This window comes from Pinus tabuliformis, chromosome 3_2 (genome assembly GCF_031772625.1).
Source record: "Pinus tabuliformis cultivar Carrire ecotype Pingquan chromosome 3_2, CPIR1, whole genome shotgun sequence".
NCBI classification, from domain to species: domain Eukaryota; kingdom Viridiplantae; phylum Streptophyta; class Pinopsida; order Pinales; family Pinaceae; genus Pinus; species Pinus tabuliformis.
The window spans coordinates 753350167-753377560 of NC_142302.1; positions in this window are offsets into that span (position 1 = coordinate 753350167).

Consider the following 27394-nt stretch of genomic DNA (forward strand, 5'->3'; position numbering starts at 1 on the left):
GGTTGGAGGAGGAATTGGCGTAGGATCCGCTCTCTCTCCTCCCCCCCCCCCCCCTACATATAAAAAAATAAATTTGCATTAAACATTAATTTTCAAGTATTTTCCTGCAGAAAAGAAAACAAAATAGAACTCATTCAGCATAAAAAATAAGATGACAAGGAAGAACAGGGTTGATTTAAAAGTTTGTGAGTAATTTTTAATATTTCTTTATAACAACTCAAGGTTTATTTTTTGTATATTTTAAGTTTGTTTACAAAAATCATCATTGAATGTCTTCAAATAGGTGTTAACATACAAAGAAGAGTAATTGGAAGACTTGATTGACATTGGGTTAAATATAGGTTGTGAGTATTTGTTAGTATATCAAAAATTTATTGTGGAATTTCTAAGTATATATGTTGTTTTACTCTCTCACTTCATAATTAATAGAACATTATATATATATATATATATATATATATATATATATATATATATATATATATATATATATATATATATGTTAAATCTATGATTTATAATGGGGTTTAAAACATGCAAGAAACAAACTATGGAACTACACTAGCATAAGACTTATTGCAACAAGGCATGAGACTTGGTTTTGAAACCATGTGCACAGATTATGGGTCAATTCTTGCTATTGTACATTACGATTCAATTTACATTGTTGTATATTATTTATTTCAATTTTGATGATTCTCACCAATGTAGATAAAATCATTACACTTTATTTTTATGTTTGCATATGGAACAACATCAAGAAGATGAAAAAAATCAATGCAATCAACAAAGAATTCCTCCAAATAGCCCACTTCATGGAAGTAGCTCGAGCAATGATAGTAGTTCCAACAAAGAATGATGATCTATTTGGATATCAATGCAACCTGTTGTATTTTTTGAAATATATGTCTATGAAAATCAGACATTTTGTTTAATTTAATGGACATAGTGTCCCAATTGAAAGACAAGGGGTTACCAATAACAATCTCATTTTGTATGATGAAGAGCCTCCTATTTATATATAATAAAATACGTTTTAATTTATTCTATTGTGTTATCCAATGTCACTGTGAAACGTTACACCAATGGTTAAATATTATAATGAAGAGATGCAAAATGTGATAATATAACAAATTAATCCAAACACCATATACAAAAGCACTAATCAAATTTTAATTTATATGAATATTTTTATAAGATATATGTCGATTTTTTAATGAATAACGAATTTTAAAAATCACAATAATTGCACTGTCGCAAGTCTATGTTTCCAAAAAAGAGAAAATCTCTTACAAAACATTGGTGCATCCATAACATAAAAATGCACTGGTGCATTATATTATATTAAAGCACTGTGAAAACATCTTTTTGCATGATAAGTGTCTTTTCGGAAAATGACAACATCGGGGCATTTATTTCTTCAAGCACCGATATTGTTTGCAATTAACGCCCCAATGCATTGTAATTCTTAATGCACTAATGCTTTCATAGAACTAACATCCCGGTCCTAAAAAATATTATTTCTAGCCCCGTTGAATTATGAAAACTAACACCACTGATCCTTTTATATAACTAATGCACTGGTGTGTTTATACAAACAATATGCATCTTCCTTGTAAGTTTAAACAAAAGCAACAAGACTGCAAATATTTTTTGCGTGCCCCTGTGTCGTTCCTTGCAATGACTCCCTGGGGCCTTTTTATGTATTAGCACTAGTGCGGTATATATTACGCACCGGTCTTATTTGCATTCAACACCTCGGTGATTTTAGTTATGCATTCATCTCAATGTGTTTATATATGTAGCACATTAGTGCTACTTGTTCCATGTAGCACACCGCAAAAGAAAAAATCACTAAAACCTTTAGACACCCATATTTTTTCAGTTGTGATGAAGTTGCGTTATAATCTTCACTAAAACATCCACTATCACAAACATATGTTTTAGTGGATGGTTTTTTGACAGTCCTTTCCATTTATAATGTTAAAAAGCTTCATTATAACCTCTGCTAGAAGGTCCTTTCATTGTAGTGATTGAACATCACTTTCCAAGTTAAAATATGGACTCCAAATGATCAATAAATTATCGTGGATATTCCACTGGACATTTCATCACAACAGATATGATAAAATATACTTAAAAATCTAGAAGTATAAACTATTACAGTTTTATTTCCCTTTAGATTTATAGATTTGTAGTTTATTATTAATAGTGTATGCATGCAAATTAAAATTATGCAGAAAATAGAGAATGGAAAAATAAAATCTCACAGACACATTTGACACATGATATGACTTAGGAAACCATTTCGAGAGAAAAACCTAGCTAGACGGTGAGGTCACTCCTCTCTCTTTCTCTAAATGGAAATATGTCTACAAGTACAAAGAAGTATGGTTTATAGCCTGTTGGCTACTATATTGCACAAATCCTCTCTATGTGATCTATCTCTTATCCCTCTTGGCTATTTTTTCTTAGATATGGAACAAATGCACTCGAAAGAATGGAACCCTTTTTCCTCCTAATGGCCCAATGATAACACAGTCAGATAACCTACTAGTGATTAGGTTTGACTACCTCAACTCTTAACCAGAGTTACAATATCAAATATTCTAGAGTCTTTATCATCATAAACATGTGGTTAGCCCCTTTTCCATGAATAATGTGGGCTGACTTGCAATCCTCTCGAATTATGGTGGTGAAAATAGGAAGGTCAACTTCTCAATAGCATAACTTTTGCATGCAGACTGTAATTGACATGATTTTTGCATTGTTAGAAAGGTATTTTTGTGTAAAATAGGAGAAAAAGGTGTGTGCTAAAATAACAAAGTTTTACAAAAAAAAGCATTTGATTCCTAAAAATAATCCCAGAAGGTTTCAGACCCCAATTTGCCAAACTGAGTCACATCGGTCAAAAGTCAAAATGGTCTTGAGAGTTGATTCCTCCAATTTTTCAACTCTAAAAGCATCAAGATAGATGAAAAACAATATAATTAACCAATACAGATCATCGATGATCTAGATATAAACCTTAAGCTCCCATGAAATAAGGTCCACTTCTAAACATCGGGTCTCAATCTACCTTATTTTCGAAGAAGAAAGTAAAAAAACATTTTCTGTAGAAGGGTGAAGAGACATAACCCTTGATCATGGGTTTCCAATTTTTTCAATCCACAACCTCATAGAACATTGGGAGGGAAAAATCCCCTTGAACTAATTGATCATTCCATGCTCAACCAATTACAGATCTTGAGTTTTTGACTAAGGCACAAATACCTCCACATTGGAATTTCCTCCAATTTCTTGACAAAACAAGAAGGCTTTGCCTTCTAAAACTGCAACCCATTTTAAACTAACAAGTTAATAGCATCTACATCAGGAGCGGGTAGAGGGAGCGTTGGCGTAGGACCCCATCTGCTCCCTAAGAACTGGTCATTAAACCATTGAAAACATTGATGTGTCAAAAACCCTTTTTAAATTCTTTTAAGTTGAAAACTCATATTCAAAATAAAATTCACTCTCCTTCATCAATATTATTACTTAAAGCATCTTATCATTTAAAAATTAAAAAAACTTATATATATATATATATATATATCTTAAATATTGTTTATTAATTTTTTTCCTCTTACTATACTATAATTTAAATTTAAATTTATTTGAAATACGCCTTGTTGAAAAAGATTATATATATATATATATATATAAAATACATTTAAATCATAGCACAACGAGGAAAAAAAAGAAAAAATGAACAATATTTAGGATGAATATGATCATTTTGCAAACCTTTTATTGGGTTAAAATCTCCCCTTGCAAGTATTGATCTAATGAGTTAATTTTGAACGTGCGTCGCTTCACCTATGGGATTTACTAGTTTAGGATGGAATAAAATATTTATGATCATTTTGTAAACCTTTTTATTTGGTTAAAATTTGCCTTTGCCTTTGATGATTTTAAAAGTTAAGTTTCAATGTGTATTTTATTATTTATAAGATTTGTTTGTTTAAAATAGAATCAATATAGATTTATTTTAAATATGGATCTAACATGAATAGAGAAAGATCTATTTTTTTCACGTTAATTTTTTTTTATGAATCTATATCATTTAAATATTTTGTATAGTTATTTTTATTTAAAAAAAAAATTATTTGGACTTACAAGAGCAAAATTTCAACTTTTATGACAAATGGATAGGGTTGTAGATCATTCTGGGTTGTAGAAGATCATATTGGGCTATAGAATGAGCCTCTCGGCTCAATTAAGTTTATTTTAAAGGAAGAAATATTATAATAAATATCTAATAAATATAAATAAAATTATTTTAAAATAACCTTGTAAATATATAATATCAAAATATTGGCAGCATACTTCCAACAACTTCGATTTAGATGACATGAAAAGAAGGCGAGGAGAAAATGAGGCTCCGTAAGGGTTTTGGGTAAAACCCTAGGTTTACTGCAGCACGACGCACCACCTGCAGGCACCTGGACCCGGACGACCGACAGTATTATGTTTCTCCTCCGTTTCAACCGCAGCTGTCCCCATCCGCCGGTGGTTAACTACTACTAGCATGGGCAATGTCATGGAGGTTGAGGAGCTTGATTATTCCAAGGAACCATTTCCCGACCGGGTAATTTTTGGAAACCCTAACCTAACTTCGCTGGCCTCAGGCTCTACTCCCCTGTCTGTCTCTGTTCCGTTAAGCACTGTGCTGGTGGTTACCTATCCTGGTCACAGTACATCCCCACTGGTTTTTAGGTCCCTATCCATTGATTCTCCCGCCCTCGACTACCCTCCATTATCCCCGAGCACTCTACACATTGTCACTGCTATCACTCCACCATCGCCCTCTTTTGATCCAAATCCACTGATAAACCACCTCCATTTGTCTAGTTCGACCCTGTTTTCGGCTCCGTCTGAGGATATCCCGGTATCTTGTGGACAAATCCCTCCCATCTCTGCAAACTCCCCGTCAGGCTGTTTTGAAACTCCTGCGGTGAAGGTTAAATCAGCGACTCATCTACCTCAGGAGGGCTCCGTCACACCAGATCCATTGTTGGACCATCCATCAGTGCCACGAACTGGGAAATGGAAGACCAAGTGTGTAAAGGCTACCTCAAAGGACATCACCATATGTTTTGGCGAGAGTACAACTATTGGGGAGGTTGCTTACATGGCTAGTACTATGCTGGTTCGACATGTTTAAGGCAGAGCATACTCAGCGAACAGACTCACCTTATGGGTCCGAGAGATTTGGGGAAGTATGCTTAAAGAACTGCCTGAGGTGCAAGTTTTACCTAGGGGCTAGTTTGCTCTTCATTTTGCTAAAAAAAATTACACAGATCTCATCCTCACTATATATTGGCATATTGAGATGGCTCCAGTACTCCTCAAGAGATGGAGTCCCCTTTTCGATTCAGAGAGGGAGCAGATTGGGGCGGGACCTCTATGGGTTTGCTTGCCAGGGCTTCCACTACAGTATTGGTGCGAGGAGGTCTTCGTTAGAATTGGCAATGCCCTCAACACTTACCTAGACCACGATAGAACATTCATTCAATCGAAGAATCAAACCCTAGCTTGCATCCTGGTCCACCTGGACACACGAGAAGGATTGGAAGAAAAAATCACTCTACAATGGGGGGAATACACTCGGGTGTAGATCCTGGACTACGAAGGTGTCCCTTTCCAATGTAGAAGATGTCGCAGAGTTGGGAACATCTTTAAGGAATTCCCACTTATCAAAAAACTAGAGGATCCTCAGAGGGCACCTCCTACATCCTTGGGGCCAGATGCACCTGCTCAGAATCGCTCTCCTAATTCGGCTCCATAGGCACCGATCACCACCAACACCACGAAGACGGTTGCAGGAGAGTACAGAATGCCATCGCCCCCTCTAACAAGAGCTCGTGCAGCAGTTGAGGCCGCAAAAATTTCGGGTATTCCTCTGACCTCTTGCCCTTCCTCCATTACTTTCAGCTCTTCACTTGTTTCATCTGTCATTAATACAACTGTGGCTCATTGTACACTGGCTCCTTCTTTACCCACCATTGCCACCACCGCTCCATACTTGCCCTCTTTTTCATCTTCTTTCACCTCCCCATCATCTGACAAGAGGTTTTCATCCCACAACTACAACCTTCGCTCTCGTTCACACATTGATGATCACCCGACTCATATCTTAGGTTTGGGACATTCCCAATCTGGATCGGTCATACTTTCAACCCGAGGGAGAAAATATAATCTCACAAAATCCATTCAAAGGGCTGGGGCAGAGGTCGCCTCTGAAAGAAAATTCACTTTGGAAGGGGTTCTTAGAGCACTGAATACCTCGGGCAGGGTTCCCCCATGAAGTGCCTCTCATTTAATTGCAGAGGCATGGCTAGTGCCTCCAAGAAACTAGCCCTACGCCGGCTATTTGAAGTTGAGCCTTCTGATATCATCATGCTGCAAGAAACCCTAGGTGAGGTCGAAATTATCACCAGCACTTTAGCCTCCTTACTTCCTGGATGGCAATTTTTCACCATAGATGCTTCGGGACGATCGGGGGGCTAAGCCATTGGTATCAATCCCCGCACCATCAGAGTAGTAGCATCCTGGGGAGGTCCTGGATTTATCGGTTTAGACCTTTTCTCGGCGGAGCTTGGCCAAAACTTGAGGGTCATTAATATATATGGTCCTTGCCATCAAAGAGAAAACTTCTGGCAACATCTGTTTAATCTCTTGATTGTTTCTTCTGATCACACCATACTTGGGGGTGATCTCAATTTCTCCTTGGGATTTGGGGAATCATGGGGATCACAAGCTCAAGTGGACTCTATTACTAGCTTCTTGACAAACCTTCTGGAACAACACAACTTTGTGGATATTCCCATGAATAAGCCACTCCCTACTTGGCAAAACAGAAGGGTGGGGGATGCTACTCTAGCCAGAAGGTTAGATCGTTTCTTGATTAAGGTCCCCCTAATGAATCAGTTGCACCATTACAAACAATGGGTGGGTTTCGGGGGTGTCTCAGATCACTCTCTCATTTATCTTGAAGTATTTGGACCTCATCCCAAACCCAAAGCTCCATTCAAATTTAATCATGTCTGGCTTCAGGATCCTAGTTTCATTAACCTGGTCTCGGATTTTTGGAAAGCCAACCCTATTGAAAGACATGCATCCTTAACTAAGGGTTTTTGCCACAACCTATCCCAGCTCAAGCATCTTTCCATCAATTGGGCCAAAGAGAAAAACTAGAGGGAGGATCAATCTTTATCCCAAATTGAGGCTGAATTGTGTACACTACTCGATGACCACAACCGGGGGTTCACTTCAGTTGATGACAAAGCTCACCTGATCGAGTTGGAAAAACAAAAGGAAAAGATTCTAAAGGAGAGAGAGGAATCTTGGCGTCTCAGGAGCAGAGCTACATGGTTACAAGCGGGAGATGACAACACAACATTTTTCCAGAACTATACAAAAGGTAAGAAAGTTTCTAACACAATTTGGAACTTACCCCTACTTGATGGGGGAGTAGCGGACTCCTTCAACAAACTCTTCCATCTTGGCACCTCTCATTTCAAGCAACTCTTTAAAAACCCCCCTGGGTCTAACCTTGTTGATATCATCAATGTTGCTAGACATTTCCCCCGTTTTGTAAACGATGATGAGGCAGAAGAGCTAAACTCTCCTGTTACTACTGGTGAACTGGAAGGAACGTTGAAATGGTTTAAAAAGGACAAATTTCTTAGCCTTTCCTTCCATGAACTCCTGGGGAATGATCTATTAAAAGTAGTGGAAGAGTGTAGAATATCTGGATCCATTTACAATCCTGTCAACTCAACTTTCATTGCCCTTATTCCGAAATCTGATTCCTCCTCTTTCAATGACTTTAGGCCCATCTCATTATGCAACTGTCTCTATAAGATTATTTCCAAAGTCATTGCGAACCATATTCGGCCCATTCTCTCTCGACACATCGCCCCCCAACAATTCGCCTTCCTTGAGCACCGTTAGATCCATGAAACCATTGGCACGGCCCAAGAGGCCATTCACTCGATCTAGACTAAACACATAAAAGTTATCATCTTAAAGATCGACCTGGCAAAAGCTTTTTACCGAGTCAGTTGGCTCTACATCAAGATGCTCCTTATTCACCTAGGCTTTCCTCATGATTTCATCACTTGGATTATGGCATGCATCACCACCCCTACCTTCAGTGTACTTATCAATGGATCTACCTCCCATTTCTTTCATGCTAAGCGTGGCCTCAGACAAGGCTGCCCCCTCTCCCCCTTACTCTTTCTGATTGTCATGGATGGGCTTAGTAGGCTACTAGAAAAAGCTAAAAGAGATGGCAACCTTTGTGGCCTCAAGATAACTGACTTTTGCTATCTCACTCATCTCCTTTTTGTAGATGATGTACTCATCTTCCTTGATGGGAGCATCCGAGACTCTCTTACCTTCTCAAAAATCTTCTCCCTATTCTCGAAGGCTACTGGTATGCAGGCTAACCAAGGGAAATCCACCATCACTTTAGCTCTCACTTCCATCCAGGAGTCTCAACTTGCTCAACACCATTTCCCTTATTGTATCATCCCCCTTGACAGAGGCTTCAAATACATGGGATTTTGGATAAAGCCCCTCAACCAGAAAATTGCAGATTGGGTTTGGCTTGTCACCAAGTTGGAAAATAAGCTTTCTAATTGGAGTCATAGATACTTATCCAGAGCAGGCAGATTGGTGCTCATCAAATCTGTTTTTGAGGCCACCCGTGTTTTCTAGATGGATTTAGCCTGGATTCCCAGGAACATTCTGGCCCGTCTGCAACAACTTTGTAGCAGATATCTTTGGAATGGCCAACAAGACAAAAAGATTTTTACATGGCTCAGCTGGAACAATATCGCTTTGCCCAAAAAATGGGGAGGATGGGGACTAAAATACATAGCTCTATTTGCACAAGCCCTGGCTGCAAAAATGGGTTAGATATTATTAACTAGGCAGAACCTATGGACTACAGTGTCATATTACAAGTACATTTGGCCTCACCAAATCATGGATTAGGTTCGTATGCCTAGTTGGCCTAGATCAGGTATATCTTCCATTTGGAAGGCACTTCTACATTCCCTGCCTAGCATCAGAAACAATCTCGTTTGGAGAATAAATGATGGATCAAAGGCTCGCGTTGGACTGGATCCCTGGACTGGGGGAGGAGGAAGATTCCAGCTATCAAGAGATCTCCTCCAGCACTTTAATGCATATGAGATAAAGGTATTGGCTCACATAGGGATCCAATGAACACCAACATTTTCTCTCAGGGATGGAAAACTGCCCATCAACTTGATATTCCTCCATAGTGGCACAGGGAATGGCAAGAATACATTAATGCACTGAGTGAATCTCACATCAGAATTAAGGAATGACCAGATGAACTTGTTTGGAGCCTTGCAGAGAATGGCATCTATACACCAAAGGCCAAATACCTCAACCTGATCTCACACAAACAGCCGGAGCAAACAGAAGTATGGTGGAAGAGCATTTGGAAGCTTGTTTCGCCCTCAAGAACAAGACTGTTTTTTTGGTGTATCCTCAGAAATAAAGTACCCACGGGAGAGTCACTATCACACTGCTCTTTCCATGGACCACACTAGTGTGTCTTATGCAAAAATTCTACTGAATCGACTGTGCACTTATTCCTTCAATGTGATCCTCTGAGCAATCTCTGGCAGATTGTCTCTTCCTCGATTCATTTATCTGGGAAATGGGAGGGTGATAATATAGGTGGAGCTTGGGAAAACTGGTGCAATCTGCACAATGGCACAAAATAATTATGTCTTCCCTTACTTATTTGCTAGCACCTATGGTTGGCTCAGAATCGAATTATATTTGAGGATAGAGTTGCTAGCTGGCCACATATATCAGCCTAGATCATATCAGCTTATCACAAGCTACCCAAAACCCACAAACCTCGGCCTCGAAGACCGCATGACCCTGCTCCTATTGATAAAAACTCTCCCTGGGCATTTTTTGATGGTGATGCACAACACCATGGATGTGGTGGTGGTTTCATTTTATATCTTAATGAACAACATTTCTACAAGGTCAAGATGGGGCTTGGCAAGGGAACGAATAATTTTGCAGAACTTATCACACTTCGACATTTGCTGCATTTTTCTTTGGGTCATAATTGCATGGATCTAAACATATATGGTGACTCAAAAATCATAGTAAATTGGTTCAATAATATTACTATTTGTCACTCACACACTCTCAGTAATATTCTGGATGAAGTGAACTTGTTCAAAGCATGGTTTAATTCTATTTCATGTCAACACATTTACAAGGAACATAACTGCTGTGCTAACAGGCTTTCCAAGGAGGCCACAGTACTTCCCCGAGGAGAGTGGTTGATACAGGAGAATAGAGGCACAAATGAGTACTGATACTATCACAGGCCTTAAAATGATCAGATTTACCACAGGGAAGATAGTCCGTAATTTTTGAGTCCTTTTTTTTTGGTTTCTCACCTGATGGATATGCACGACTTTATTTATTGTATATATTTTGCACACAATTTTTTTATATCTTGTTAATATATACAGACCTATAGAAGGGACATCACCCTGCGTGGTGATGGATGATATATGCATCCTATTTTTTGATAAACTGAACAACATATTTTATGACCACAGAGATGGCAAAGGGCCAACACAGCATATGCTGAAAAGCATCTACAACATGTAATTTTTCAATCATAATGAAAGATTATGATTTTTCCAGTGGAATATATATATATATATATATATATATATATATATATATATATATATATATATATATATATATATATATATTAGTTTAACTGACAAACACCCTAAAAATGAAATGTTATGTACCTATAAATTTGAGGTTCAAATTCTCTTGACTTGTGTGTGTTTATGGAAAGGGCATATCTAGGGACCTAGGCTTCTACATACCAAGGGTTTATAATGCTAGTGGTAAGAATTGACCCCATGTCACACGAATACAAAATTGGCTTAATTGTTGATTCCTCACACACACTTAATAATATAACTAAAAAAAAATTAATAATTAAAATATTTTAATAAAAAATTAGTTATTACATATAATAATAATTTTAAATTATATATTTAATATATTTCAAGTTAATAAATATATTATCATTTCTATTTTAGAATAACGCTTTCATAATTTAATTCAATTATCAATAATAGAATAACGTTTTCAAAATTTTAATTTAATTATCAATCATTTTTAGGTGGATTATAAGTTCAAATTCAAGCTTCTGTGATCTATATTTGGATTATTTGACACTAATTTTGGAAGAAATCACATTGGTAGATTTAGGTCAATGCTTTTCAAACCAACCAATGTGGTTCATCATCTTGTCCTTATGTGATTTCTTCCGAAATTAGTTTCAAATAATAGATTATAAGTATTTAATCTTCATGGAATATTTTAGAATATTGTTAGTGGTATATACAAATCAAAGGTTGAGATTTATCAACAAAATAGTTATGTCTTTTTTCCTTTTCAATTAAATTGATTAATCAAGAAAATGTCATATGAAGTGAGCTCCTATTTTTTGGATATATGGTATTGATAAGCCACAGTATTGTAACAAAGCATATTTACATCTTAAAAATCTCCATAATAATAGGGGTAAATTTACATAATTAAGAATCATGTTATATATATATAGATATATATTTAATTTATATATCAATTCTTTTAAAATTGTTAAAAAAATTAAATTATTTATTAAAAATAATAATTTAAAATAAAATTACAACTTAGTTTTTATATATTTTTCTAATTTAAATAACCTAAAATGTATCATTAAAATTTATATTTTAATATTTATTTTAGACACTACCCATCCATATTTATCATGGATTTAATTTGTATTTGTACTTATATTTTCAAATTTCAATTTAATTAAAAAAAAAAAAACACAAACAAACAATTAATATCAAATATTTTCAAATTTCAACTATGTTCGGAAAGCACAATCAATTTCATTACTTCCCTTAATATCTCCTCGTTACATTCAAAAGCATACCTTAAAAAGAACCTACCGTGTGATTTGAAAGTCACATATAATTTTAGTTTTTTTCAAACTCGCTTTAGAGTATGTAAAATAATAGGGATGGTTTTACAATACAGTAATATAGATATTAATAGAATAAAATAAATAAAATTAAATATTAATAAATAATAATTAAGATAAATATTATAATAAATAAATTTTAATTTTGTTTATTTATAAATTGTAAAATAGTTGGTGATAAAATTCATTGTTAATGTATTTTTTTGTGTGAAAGTTGTCATTTCAAAATTTTATACAATAAGTTAAAAAATAAAATAAAATAAAAAATTATTGGTAGTTCCAGCTAATATATTAAAGATTTAATCATAATTTACATTTAAAAGTTTTCAACATTAGACTATTTACTAATAGCATAATGGTTTTCATGGAATTAAAGCATAAAATGGTTTTTCATTAGCCAATATCTTCTTTGGATAGAATATTTACCACTTGATTATGTTCTCTGAAGATATGTGAGAACATGATATGGAAATATCTAGCAATTTCTTTCAGGTGTTCACAAACAATAAACAGTCCAATATTTTAAGTCTAAAATTTATCGATCATCTAATTAATTATCAATGAGAAATCACCAAAAACATGTAGAGATCTCAAGTTTCTTCCTAAAGTAAGCTTAAGCATGTAAAAGAGAGCCATAAGTTCACCAAGGTTATTGGTCCCCCAATCTATATTAGGATTGGAATAAAAGTAATGATATTGAGAAAGAAAAATAGTAAACCCAAGGCTAAAAGTATTATTTTGTCCCTCGAAAGCCTCATCAAAATGACCCCAAGGAATTGAATAGTCCACCTAAAAGTCTCCAACCCTAGGAACAACTAGCCTATGAATCTCCTTGTATAAAGAAAGTAAACCCATCACTTGCATGGAGATTATGAAGGAATGAAGTTGTTTATCTTCAAACAATGAAGAGTTCCTTACAATCTAGATACCCCAAAAGTTTGAATAAAGAACAACTCATAAATTTTTGAATTCCTTACCTGTAAACCAATTTTGGAAGTGCACTTCAATAGTTAATTCAAGCCATAAAGAATCTTTCAACCTCTCACCAAAATTGTATAAAAAAATGGACAATTTAGAAAAATATGAAGAATGCTTGATTCCTCATGAAACTTGCATAAGAAGCACCAATTGAGCCCCTACTTACCTCTTTTATGTAGATGATTGAAAGCCAATACCTTATTAAGCAAAGCGAAGCATAAAATCGTTTTTCATTGGGAGGTGCTTCCACCTTCCATGGTTCTTTCCAAAACCACCTAATTGCCTCTTCTTCAAAACTAAAAACAACCTAATAGCCTAGCTTTACTATAAAAAAATCCTTTCTTGTTAACTCCCCAAATAAGTTCATATGAATTCGTGATGAATACCCCTTAATTTCGATGTAATCCCTTTAAAATTTTGAGAATTGTACTTTTGAATTGATATTCTACTCTAGATGTTATTTGTAAACTTAAGAATAGATTATAAGGACTTTGCTACTAAGGACCATCCAAAAAGAGATGTATGTCTTTTGAGGCCTAGCCTCCCAATGCCTTAGGAATTGCCAACTTCTACCAACAAGCATAGTGTGAACGACCCTTAAACTCAGTACAATATTGTCAAAAAAAAATTAAAAACAACTTAAGAGTTTTTCCCAAATACCTTTTGTATTGTGTACAAAAATATGCCAATACATGGGAATGTATTCCAAAATTGGCATTACTAAGATCAATCTTCATCCTCTTGACAACCACTAATTAAACTAAAAAGAAATTATCTTTCCACCACTAATATACATTCACATAAAAATTTGACCAAGCATAAAACTTAGATACTTAATAACACAACCTAAATGTAAAACTTAGATACTTAATAGCACCCTTAAAACGCAAGTGTTAAAAAAAAAAATATATTTCAAAATCAAAATTCAAGACTAAGAACATCATTCAAACATGAAGTATATAAAAATGATTTAGTACCATTCACTTCCATTCCCATTACTTTATCGACTCTTACGATAAAAGACATCAATTGCTCTTATATTTTAAACCATCTCTACTTCACAAAAAAGACATCACCCTTTGAAATGACCCCAACCTTCTAACCTCTAGTAATGATCTACTAAGGCTTTCTATCGCAAGGAGAAAGAGATATAAAGAGAAAAGGAAAACCACGTTTGAACCCCTAGTAAATTTGAAGAAACTAGTAACAACTCCATTAACATAAATAACAAATAAATTAGTAACATAATACATAATGTATTTCTTGAGAAACAATGGAAACCGAGATGAATAAACAATCATTGAAAATAGAACCACATTATGTCATAAATCTTAAATAAATTAAACTTGGTCAGTTAGCATTCGAGTTAAAAAATATGGAACCTCCTAAATCACACCAATGACCTCAAGAATTGTCTTCCCTTCAAAATCTAAATTATGTTATACTAAGTTAGACTTATAAAACTTCAATCTTCTTACAATCACTTGGCCAATAATATCGTATAATAATTCCAAAACGAAACTTGTTTAAACCCTTAAACAGAAAAACCAAAGCAATCCTAGAAGGTAATTGTCAGCCTGCCTAAGATCCCTACCTCCTCCTGTACACACAAAACATCCCCATCCATCGAATTAAAAAAATCAATATAAAAAAGCCTCCTATTACGGGACCGTACAACTCCTCATTAATTTCTTCATTTACCATCGACAGAAATATGAAATCATTTTTAATATCTTCCAAATTATCCTTCTATAATTTTTTCCTAAATATTAAAAGAGAAATTATAAAATAATATAATATTTATCCATTAAATTAAAATAAAATAAATAAATACATCTTTTAAAATTAAATAATATAAAATAATTTATAAACTAAATAAATCTTTAATTAATTAAAGATAAATTTGTTATTTTTTAAAATTAAATATAAAATTAAATATATGTAAATATAATGTAAAAAAATCAACATTTTTTAAATATAAATTTAATTAAAGAATAATAATCTACAACCTAGTATAGGATAGATGTGTAGTATAATATAAGAAAGCTTGTCAACATTTTTAAATATCAGAATAATAAAAAGATAAAATAATATAGATCCCAGCATACTAGATAATGGTAAAGATTTAAATATAACAGTAAAATTTAAATGTTGGATCAATTAATAATAAAAAGTTAAAATAATATAAAGTCTTCATGGTGAGTGTAAACATTTAAATGTTAGCTCAATTAATAATAAAACGTTAAAATAATGAGTGTACAAATTTAAATCTTGCTTGATTAATAATAAAAAGCTAAAAATAATAAAATTACAAACAATTTTTTAGATAAAAGAAAATCATAATATACATGTCACATTAAAATATATAACATATAAGTAGTAGCTATAAACTAAGATTCATTTTATCATAACCATATTTAAATTTAATTAATAAGCACATAAAAAATAATACTTATAATAAACCTACAATAAGACAAGATTTTTAACGATAGATATTCCCCCCACTTTACCATGGATATTATTACCTTGTAAATAGACTTACCTTGTAAATAGACTTTGCTACGATACCATGGGCCAATACCATGGGTTATCAATACCACATACCAAAAAACCATAACTTATTTCACAATCAAATTATTTTATAACAACATGACAACATTCTTAACCATGAATATTCACCCTCTCTTTACCATGTATATTATTAACTTCTAAATAGACTTTGTTACAATACCATGGGCTAGTATCATTTCTTATCAATACCACATGCCCAAAAACCCTAACTTATTTCACAATCAAAATATTTTCTATTAATTTAATTTTATAACATTTTTTAATTAAATCTAAAAGAAAAAATGTTATAATTACTTTTGAGATATATCTAAATCCTCTATCATCACAACTAGTGAAAATATTCCCACATAAGTTAAATTAAGGTTCCAATAAAATAAAAAATGAGAATACTTTTTATATAGAGATGTGAAATTTATATAATATAATAATATTATTAAGAACTAGCATAAAATCCATCATAACTATGGATCGAAGTGATGAGAGAAAGAAAAACGACTAACAACGATAAAGGAAGATAATGCATGTTTCTTTTAAGTTTTTCATTATTGTATTTTCTTTGGCATTATTGATCTAAAATATAGGTTTAATATGGAGGAAGAGAGTGATGGAGTTGGAGGGGAGAGAGAGGGAGTAACAAGGTAGTGATGGAGAGAGAGTGAGGGAGAGGAGAGATGGGAAGAGAGAGAGAGAGAGAGAGATAAGGAGAGAACGGGAAGAGAGAGAGAGGGAGACACAAAGATGGATGACAGAGAGAGAAGAAGAGAGGGAGGGAGATAGTGACAAATTTGGAGGTTAAAGGGAGAGAGATGGAGTTGGAGAGGGAGAGGGAGAGGGAGAGAAGAAGAAATACATAGAGAGAGAAAGGTGGAAAGAGAGGAGTGAAAGGCAAAGTAAGGGAGCGAGGAGAGTAGGAGGGGAGAGAGAGGGGCGGGGGGAGGGGTGTGGGGCGCGCGGGGAGAAGAAGTGGGAAGGAGATAGGATAGAAAAACATGAAGAGTGAGTGTGTATGTTTTGGGGGTGTGATAGAGAAACAAAAATGAGAGACAGTCGGAAATAGAGATATAGTTGGAAGGGGGAGAGAGGGAAGAAGAGATAGGTAGAAGGAGGGAGGGTGGTAGAGAGATGAATATGGAGATAGAGAGAGTGAGTATGTTTGGGGAGGTGTGATAGATAAATGAGAGAGACATAGATAGGGAGGGATATGTGGAGAGAGAGAGAGAGAGAGATGGGGGATAGAAGGAGTTGGGGAGAGAGGGAGGGAGATAGACACAGAGATGGAGGGAGAGAGAGGGAATTGGAAAGAGACACATAAAAACAAATATAGATATTATGTAGTATTATATAACCAACCTAGATCCATCTTAACAGTGGATCTATCAAGTGTCGAGAGGGATCAAAAGATCAAATCTCTGGAGGTGCAAACCTTTCCTCAAGTTTTTCATTCAAAAAAAAGATTTGTACCTCGAGAGATTTTATCCCTCTTTGCACTTGATAGATCCAGGGCTAAGACCGATCAATGCCTTTTTAACCTAAACTTATAAAAATAATAGTTAACACCAACCTTTTATATGAAGAGGGATATCACTATTACAATTCCTTTTATATTTATGAAAAACAAATACAAAATAAAATGTTTAAAAAATAATTATAAAAGTTATATATAAATTATAAAGTGATTGTGTCATTTTAAAAATAATTGTGAGATCTATTTTGGAATAAGATTTCCATAATTTTATCAAAGAGATTTAGAACAGTCCGCCGTTAAGACGCTTTGTAAGCAAAAGTCACCGGTTCTAGTCTCAGAGATACCAAAAAATCCAGCATGGTTTCCGTTGGTGCAACTCAGGTCGGGTGCGATCCCGGGTGACTTTGGTGCAACTCAGGTCGGGTGCGATCCCCGGGTGACTTTGACGGCTTAGACGCCCCTGAGTCGTGGCCTCTTAGCCACAGGGTAAGAGTGATTTTCAGGATTCACCCACTTATCAACCAAAAAGAAAAAGATTTCCATAATTTTAATTTAATTTAACTTTCATTAAATATTCTAAAACATTCTTAATAGTGTATACAAATGAAAAGTTGATATCTATCTCCAAAATATTCATGTCTTCTTTGTCATTTTAATTAAATTGATCAATTAAAAAAATGTCAAAAAATACAATTTGAAATAAATTATGTTTTTTTAACCCTATGATATTGATAAGCTAGGTATTCTATACGTATGCCAATAGTTTTGTGGAGTTATATGGTTCCACTAATCCAGTGGTTCAATCTTAGAAAAAATAATGTACTCCTCATTTCTGGAAATAAAACTTTTATAAAAATATAATACCAATATCAATTCCGTTTAAATAATGTTATACGCCTCAGAATGGTTGAGAAATCAGAGCTTTCCATTTTGATGTTGAAACCGGAAGTGGAAAAGACCTGGCCAATTATTTAGACGACGTTGATTGCTAATCATGTTTTGTATTTGGAATCGTTGTTCACCACTGTAGTATCATGGGCTTGGCCTCTGTGGAATGTTGCAATGACCAAAATATTCTCCAGTCTTTGTGCTAGTTACTTAGAATTCCAGTCACCAAAAGGTTAAGAAACCTATATTCACGGAATTAATGGTTAAGGTTCTTTTTAATAGGTATGAGTAAATTTCAATCTTTATCTTTAGTTTGAATAGCTGGTTAGTTTTATGTTTCTAGGGTAATTCCAGTCACCAAAAGGTTAAGAAACCTATATTCACGGAATTAATGGTTAAGGTTTTTTTTAATAGATATGAGTAAATTTCAATCTTTATTTTTATTTTTAGTTTGAATAGCTGGTTAGTTTATGTTTGTAGGGTAGTTGTTAGTCTAACTAATTAGTTCTTATGGAAGTGACTGTGACAGTTATTTCAACATCTTTTAAATGTAATTAGAAGAATGAAATTTAGGTCAAGGCTTTGATATAGTATTGAGTTTTACCATTATACCAAAACCCACATACTTTAATAAACTTTCAAACCCTTACCATTATTTTGAATAATAGATTCGCTTTAATTCTTACAATACTTGAGAGCTATATTTCAAAAAGCCAAACCCATGAGCTAATATTTATTTTTATCATACTTAAAATTATATGAAAATAGTAATTAACATCAATTTTATATATAAAAAGAGATATCACAATTACAATTTCTCTATATATTTATGAAAAAATAAAAAACATGAACACAAAAAAAAGGTTTAGACAAGATATATATTTTAGATCTAAGACTTTTGTGATCCATATTGTAGATATAAGTCTTTCGGATTAATCACATTATTAGGATTTGGTGGACGTTTCGAACCAACTAATATATGGTTCGTCTTCAGGACAAGGTGTGAAATCAATCGATCTAAAGGAATATATAGCATGGATGCATCATTGCCCAGAATTAGCCATTGAAAACGAGATGTTGTTAAAACCAACTAATGTGGTTCGTCCTTAGGACAAGGTGTGAGATCACTCAATCTAAAGGAATAAATAGCATGGATGCATCATTGCCAAGAATTAGCCATTGACAACGAGATGTTGGTAAAATATTATTTTAAGAAAAAGTGGTAAGAGATTATCTGTTTAATAATTCAAAACTTAGTTAAAAACTAGTTGTTATGTGATAATTAATTATTTAATTTCGATATTATTTTTTCAATATCATCAATTTATATGGTAATAGTTAATTTATAATATAATTTGACCGATTAAATAAAATAAATTCCATTAAAAACTAGCCATTAGAATAGATATATATATATATATATATATATATATATATATATTATTTCAATATATTTTAGTGATGATTTATTAATATTATCAATTTCTCTAAAAGAATCATTTATTAATGTTGTCCATTTAATATGATTATTCCTAATTAAAGGATAACTTGTCCTTAAATAGGAGGAAAGTAGAGGTAACTGTAAAGGTTAACTGAGATATTAATAGCTAAGTATATTAATCAGCCCAAATTGAAATTAAGTTCTAAAAAAAATTGGATATTAAAAATATATATAATAAACTGATCTTATTGGACAAATGAAGATAAAGAGAATTAAACATGAAAATAAGGGATAAGACTAGAAGAGGAGAGAAAAAATTAGGGGGAGATGGAAGGAGAAAGGAGAAAAAAAAAGAAGAGAAGTCATGATGAGAGCGCTCGAATCCAAATTTTACTTAATTTCCGCTCATCATCCCTATTAAGGTTACACGCATGCCTTTCGATTTCAATCACTTGCCTAAGTTTCCAGTGGTGGAAATGATCAACCCTTGCAATGACTTTGGAGTCTTCAATGTAGACGTAGTGTTTCGATTTCTTTGCATGTTCGACAAGGGCTGATGTGAGGGAACGATTGTGTCTATTGTCAACAGCATGCTCATTAATCCTCTATTTAATAGACCTACTTGTTTCTCCAATATAGGGGATACCACAGGAGCAAGGAACAAGGTAGACTCCTTTCATGTCTTTGGGATCAATCGTGTCCTTAACATATTGAAGATAATTCTTAATGGTATTGATAGGTTTGAATGAAGCAGAGACATTAATCTTCCTAAGAATATGGGCAATCATATCCGCGGTTCCTTGGATATATGAGAGATGAACCTTAAAGATAAGATCAGCACAAGCGGGTTTAACTTTAGGCGCTTTGCTAGCTCTGTGAAAGGCCTTGAGGCTTAGAGGTTTGTTATACCCATTATTTTTAAAAACTTCAAGAAGATGAGATTTCTCCTGTTCAAGGTGGCTATCATTAGAGATTCTTATAGCACGGGTGGCAAGAGTGCTGAGAACCCTAAATTTCTGAGCTGGGAAATGATGGGAGCTCGCATGAAGATACTGTTCAGTGTGAGTCTTTTTCCTAAAGACTTGGTGACAGATAGAACCATCTTCTCTCCTAGAAAGGAGAATGTCAAGAAAGGGAAGGCAACCATTCTCCTCAACTTCCATCACGAACTTGATGGACTCTGATTGAGAATTAAGGTGGTTAAGAAACAGATCTAGTTTCTAATGACCATAAGACCAGATGACATAGGTATCATCAACAAACATTTTCCACTTTTTAGGGCGAAATTGAGCAGTGGCTAAGGCCTTGGTCTCAGAATATTCCATAAACAAGTTAGCGACGATGGATGAAAGGGGGAATCTCATGGCAACACTGCAAGTTTTCTCATAAAATTCACCTTGGAAACTGAAGAAAGTCGAAGTGAGGCAAAAACCAACTAACTTGACAGTGCCTTTGTCGAAGATGCGATTTATGATGTCAATGGCTTCTTGGATGGGAATTTTGGTGAATAAGGATACGACATCAAAAATAACCAGCAAATCTCCTGGTTCCAATCAGACATCTCTCTACTCTTGAAGAAAGGAGGAAGAGTCTTTAACAAAAGAATCAGTGCGACCAACAAGAGGTTTAAGCTTTTGAGGAAGGAATTTTGCAAGAAGATAGGTAGGTCTGCCTATTGTGTTAACAATAAGTCTTAAGGGGGGCCCTAATTTATGAATGTTTGGTAGGTCATAGATTCTAGAGGTGAGGGGATTGCTCTCAATGAGATTTCAGGAGAGAGGATTAAGAGACAGATCAACTTTAATAGCGGATGCTACCTCTTTGGAAATGGACTTAATGGGATTCTTCTTAAGCTTGATGTAACTCCCACTACTAGATAGATGGTCTACCATTTTGTGGACATATTCAAACTTATCAAGAATGACAACAACTCCACCTTTGTCCGCTCTAAGGATGACAATGTCGGGGTTGTCCCTTAGGGATTTAAGGGCAAGAAACTCAACCTTGCTCAATGTTTTCTTAGGAGGCTTGTCCTTTCTAAGAAAAATAGCACAATCTTTTCTAATAGTATCCTTGACGCTATCTAGAAGGTCTTTAATACCGTACTCAATGTTATAGATAATGTCGTCAGTAGGAATCCTATTAAGGATTCTCTTCGATCTGTTAAGGACCCTATTGATCCCAAATACACAAAAGGAGTCTACCTTATTCCTTGCTCCTGTGGTATCCCCTATATTGGAGAAACATGTAGGTCTATTAAACAAAGGATTAATGAGAATGTTGCTGACATTAGACACAATTGTTCCCACACATCAGCCCTTGCTGAACATGCAGAGAAATCGAAACACCACGTCTGCATTGTAGACTCCAAAGTCATCGCTAGGGTTGATCATTTCCACCATAGGAAACTTAAGGAAGCGAACAAAATCAAAAGGCATGCCAATAACCTTAATAAGGATAATGGGTGGAAATTAAGTAAAATTTAGATTCCAGCCCTCTCATCATGACTCCTCCTCTCTTTTTTTTTTTTCTCCTTTCTCCTTCTGTCTCCCCCTAATTTTCTTCTTTCATCTTCTCGTCTTATCCCCTATTTTCCTTTTTAATTCTCTTTATCTTTATTTGTCTAATATGATCAGTTTATTATATATTTTTTTAACATCCTTTTTTTTCTTACAACTTGATTTCATTTTGCACTAAATAATATACTTAGCTATTAATATCTCAATATAATATACTTAGCTATCAATATCTCAATTAACCTTTATAGTTATCTCTGCTTTCCTCCTATTTAAGGATAAGTTATCCTTTAATTAGAATAATCATATTAAATGGACAACATTAATAATTTTTTTTTTAGAGAAATTGATAATATTAATAAATTATGACTAAAACATATTGAAATAATTTTTATTTTTATAATATATATATATATATATTTCCTAATAGCCAGTTTTCAACAGAATTTATTTTATTTAACAAGTGAAATTATATTATAAATTAACTATTATCATATAATTTTTTTTTTATCGTTAATACTATGCTATTCTATTATATACAGAAACAGAGAAACAGATACAGTCATGAGTTCAAGTTGCCTGAGGCCAAGGATGGCACTCTGGGCTGACAGTGATCAAAAACCACCCATACAGGGTTCCCTCCACCACTCACCCGCGCAGGGGCAACACCACCGAGACTAAACACCCACGCAGGGGCAACACCATTGAGACTAAACACCCACGCAGGGGCACCATCACTGAGACGGGTTACCCACGCAGGGGCTTTAAACCATTGGGGAATAGTGAAAGCAAAATTAGTCAGCCCACGCAGGAGCAAATAAGAGAAAAAGAAGACCTTCATCAAGCTCCCTCGCAGGGGCGTAGACAGACATTGAACTATATAATTCTCGAGCCAAACAAAGACACCCAAAACACACATTAAGCCATTGTAGCAAAAGTGGCAATTCGAAGAAAAACCTGAGAATTGTCTGAGGGAAAGAGCTTGATCGAGCAGACGACTATTCGTCCGGCTCTTCTTCATAAATCCAGCATGCACCTTCCGGGGGAGGGCCCCAATCGACCTTGGCCTTACCTGAAGAAGATGCTGATTGAGTCAATGGTGGAACGATGTCCAGCTCTGGGCGATCCTCTGACCGTCCCTCCGCAGCCCTGGAGCTTTCAGCCTGATGAACTTGTGTGCGGGGTTGCTCCCCAATCTCCTCTTTCAGTTCTTCCAGAAATAGGACCGAGACATGAGCATTAATATTAGAGTTGCCCTGGGCGCTGCTGAAGGAGAATACCGCTGTTCCAAACGCAGGTAGCGGGGCAGAGCCCGAATCCGGAGCACTAGAATCCATAAACTGGCTCGCCTGGATGGGATGAGCCTCAGCAACCTGGTGGCACAGACAACGGCAGCAGCGTGAGGGTGGATTTGCGACTGAGGGGCGTGAAGTTCCACCTCTACCTGAGCCTCGACGGCTGATGAGACGCTGTCGAGGCCTGACCATGTTTTCCTTGAAGGCAGGTAAGCGTAACAGAGCAGGGGAAAAGGATATGGAGGGTGTGAAACCGCCGTCTCCCTCCTTTGCAGCCGAAGGGATCTCTTGAGCCTGAGCTCTGAGAGCCGACGACCAAAATCCCAATTCCAAAATCCGAACTCGATCCGATGCAAAACATTCCACATTCTTGCCATTTTTATGCTCCTCTGCACTCTCTCGATTCTCGTATGCCATAACTGCACCCTGAGATAGTAAATGAAGCTCGGACAAGGCAATGAATTGCCGTCCCTTCGCACCTCTGCTCTCACGCTTGCCATCCAGGGCGGCGGATTGCAGTTAATACCCGTCTCATGCTTGGGGCCACCCATGGTGACCAGGTGGCGTTCCTTTCTCAACAGTTGTGTCACCCGCATCCGGGGAACTATTATCATATAAATTGATACCATTAAGTTATTATTTTATAATATCGAAATTAAATAATTAATTATCACATAGCAACTAGTTTTTAATTAAATTTTGAATTATTAAACAGATAATCCCTTACCATTTTTTCCTAAAATAATATTTTACCAACTACTAGTTTTCAACTACTATGTATGATGCATCCATGCTATTTATTCCTTTAGATCGATTGATTTTTCACCTTGCCTTGAAGATGAACCACATTAGTTGGTTCAAAATCTCAACCAAATCTTAACAATATAGTTAATCCAAAAAACTAATAACTAATATATACAGTTTAGAAAACAAATATATATATAGTTTTAGGAAATTAAAACCAAAGCAAAACGAGTTTATATATCTACATTTTCATAATGCATCTTTAGCGGTGACAAAAAAATTATTCCTATTAATAAACCGTTGGGCTAACCATATTCAATAGCAATTTTTTATCTATTTATTATATTTTTGAAAATTTTTAATATATTTAATTGTTAAATTTATTGAGAATTTGTTAGAATTATAAAATTTTAATTATGATTTTTCACGGTTTAAGATTTCAAAAACAAAAATTATTTTACTAAATTCCCACTAAATACGCTGGTGCTTTCATTTTCATATACGATAATGATGCACAACTCGTTCTGTGCATACAAACTTGTACGTCAATAAAATCTGCCCGTCTGCCGTTTAATTAGCGTTATACGCCTCATAATGGTTGAGAAATCTTTAATCATATAATTAATTTTGATAAGAAGATTCCTTGAAAAGTTGAATCAGATCTTTCCAATTTATTGGTGAAACAGGAGCTGGAAAAGACCTGGCCAATTATTTAGACGACGCTGATGGCTAATAATGTATTGTATTTGGAATCTGTGCTCACTACTGTAGAGTATCATGGGTTTGGCTGGCGTGAAATGTTGCCATGACTAAAATCTGGTCCAGTCTTCATACCAGTTAATTAGAATTAATTAAAGCAAAGCAATTAAAAGGTTAAAAAATTTATAGAATTTATCAAATTAATGTTGGAGGTATTAGTAAATTTTTAATTTTTTATCATTACTATTATTTTGAGTGCGCAGTTAGTTCTATGTTATTAGGATGGTAGGTAGTACCATGTTTCTACCTTTATCATTACGATCACTTTGACTGGGTAGTTAGTTTCATGTTCTTAGTGTGGCAGTTAGTGCCATATTCTTAGTGAACACCCCACCTCAAACTCAACTCAGGGAATCAAATCTGACCAAGGTTTTGATACTATATCATATTGAGGTTTGACGTGAGTACTTCAAGTGCTGGGGAACTAGTATCTGGTACGGCTAGAAGCTTTGCCCAAATTTATAGGGGATACGCTAAAATCTTTGCCCAAATTTATAGGAAACTAGTATTTGGTACAACTAAAAGCTTTGCCCAAACTTATAGAAAACGGGAAGTTGGAAGCGACAATAATATAATATATAAAAATTTAATATATATTTAAAGTAAAAATAAAATAATTTATTTATTTCCATCCAAAACTTTCCAATTAAATTCCATCTTGCACATTCCATTTTGCAATGAAATATGTAAAAGATTGAACTTTGAAACACTGCACGAAAAACTCAAAATATTAATCCATCAACAATTTGCCCATGAAATTTATTATTATGTATTATATTCAACTTGGAAATTCATTATTATGTATTATATTCAACTTGGAAATTCATTATTATGTATTATATTTAACTTCGAAATTAAAGTTTGGAAATTTGTAAAATGAAACTGACTAACACGCTACTCTTTTTGAATCTGACCATCATTGTAATTTGTTGAATCCTATCAAAAAAGACATTAAAATAGGCTTCAAGAAAATAGACTTATTTGCATTTGTTGAACATCAAGATTTGCAACAAAGGCTGTCAAGGAATGACTGGCACTGTTTATATTTTGTTGAAACCTTTGCTACATTTTCACTTCTCTATTGCCTTACAGAGCCTAAGCAGTCTAACCCCTAACCTGACATGTGTAACTTAAAAAATAAAAAAATGTACTTCTCTGCTCAAAATAAGTACCCTGAAGGTGAAATCTGCTTAAAATAAGTACCCCAAATTTCAAAATCTGTTATAGTGAAGCTCCGGGAAAACTCCAAAACAATTTTGGAAAATTTCCTACCCGCTCCCAAGCTCCCTGGAGCTAAGGAGGGTGGGGTAAGTGCTCTCCAATACCTTGGAGCTGTATCTGTGTTACTGTCCCGAGGGTAAACGTAATTGATTCGAGTGAGTTTGACCATGAGTATAACATTAATTTTAAAAAAAAATCAAGCTGAGCTATTTTATACCAGTTCATTAGAATTACAAATGGTTAAGAAATCTATAATCATAGAATTAATTTCACTAAGAAGATCCCTCAGAAAGTTAAATCTGAGCTTTTCAATTTACAGATGAACCTAAATATGGTAAAGATCAGGGCAATTATTGAGACGGCGCTAGTTGCTAATAATGTATTGTTTTACTGAAACGTCGCTGATGGCCAATAATGTATCGTACTCGGCATCCATGTTCACTACGTTTCGCATGCAAGTATCACAGGTTTTGCTGGTGTGGAATGTTGTAATGGCCATGCAACAAAGTTCATAGATTGTACAGAATAGTGAAAGTCGCCCCACTTTTTTAAAGACTTGGGTTCGCTTTAACTCTTGCAATACTTGAGAGCCATATTTAAAAAAAACCCGGACCCATATGACCTCAGTATTTGAGAAGATGGAAGAAAAGTCCCACTTTGCTTTTTTCTTCATGGACGGCGTGCCTTACAGAACAAAATTGCTGATACTGCCAGCTGTCTTTTTGAAATTGCCGATCCTGCCAGCTGTCTTCTTGAAAATGGAAGATGTAGAATAATGGTACTGAAAAAAAACGCTGGAGCCCTAGATTGTGTGGTCCCTTTCATAAGGCCAAATATAACTGAAAGCAACAAAACATATAACAAGTCACATCAAAAGCTATGTATTGATCTTACATAAAAAAAAATGTTTCCAACTGAAACAAAATGTGGCTCAAGAGAATATTTCCCATATGACTGGTACATTGCACTGTGTGCAAAATTTACAGCCACCTCCTCCACCATATAAATTTTGTTGGTTTGTATGTCATTGTGAGCCATGGTTGCATTCTTGATTTTGTTAAAAAGTTGGGCATGGTTGTGTTCTTGAATTTGTTAAAAAGTTGGGTGTGCTTCTGGGGGATATCTGTTATAAATGTAATTTGCAGTCTGGCAAGAAAAAGAAATGAAGATTGCTCTGGCCAATTTTGCAAAACAATTGCTGAGTGCTCTGGCAAAAGCTGTACCCCCTGTGAAAGCCCAAGTACAGAAAGTAAGAAAGGTCATTCTCCATGGCAAGAAGAAGAAGGAGAATTATGGAGCCATCACGATACGTGCCCCCTCTGTTGAGGAAAACCAGTTGCCTTCAAGGGAAGGCAGCAGTCTGAGCAACCCATTAAGGAGTGATGGGGGTCATCACCACCAGAG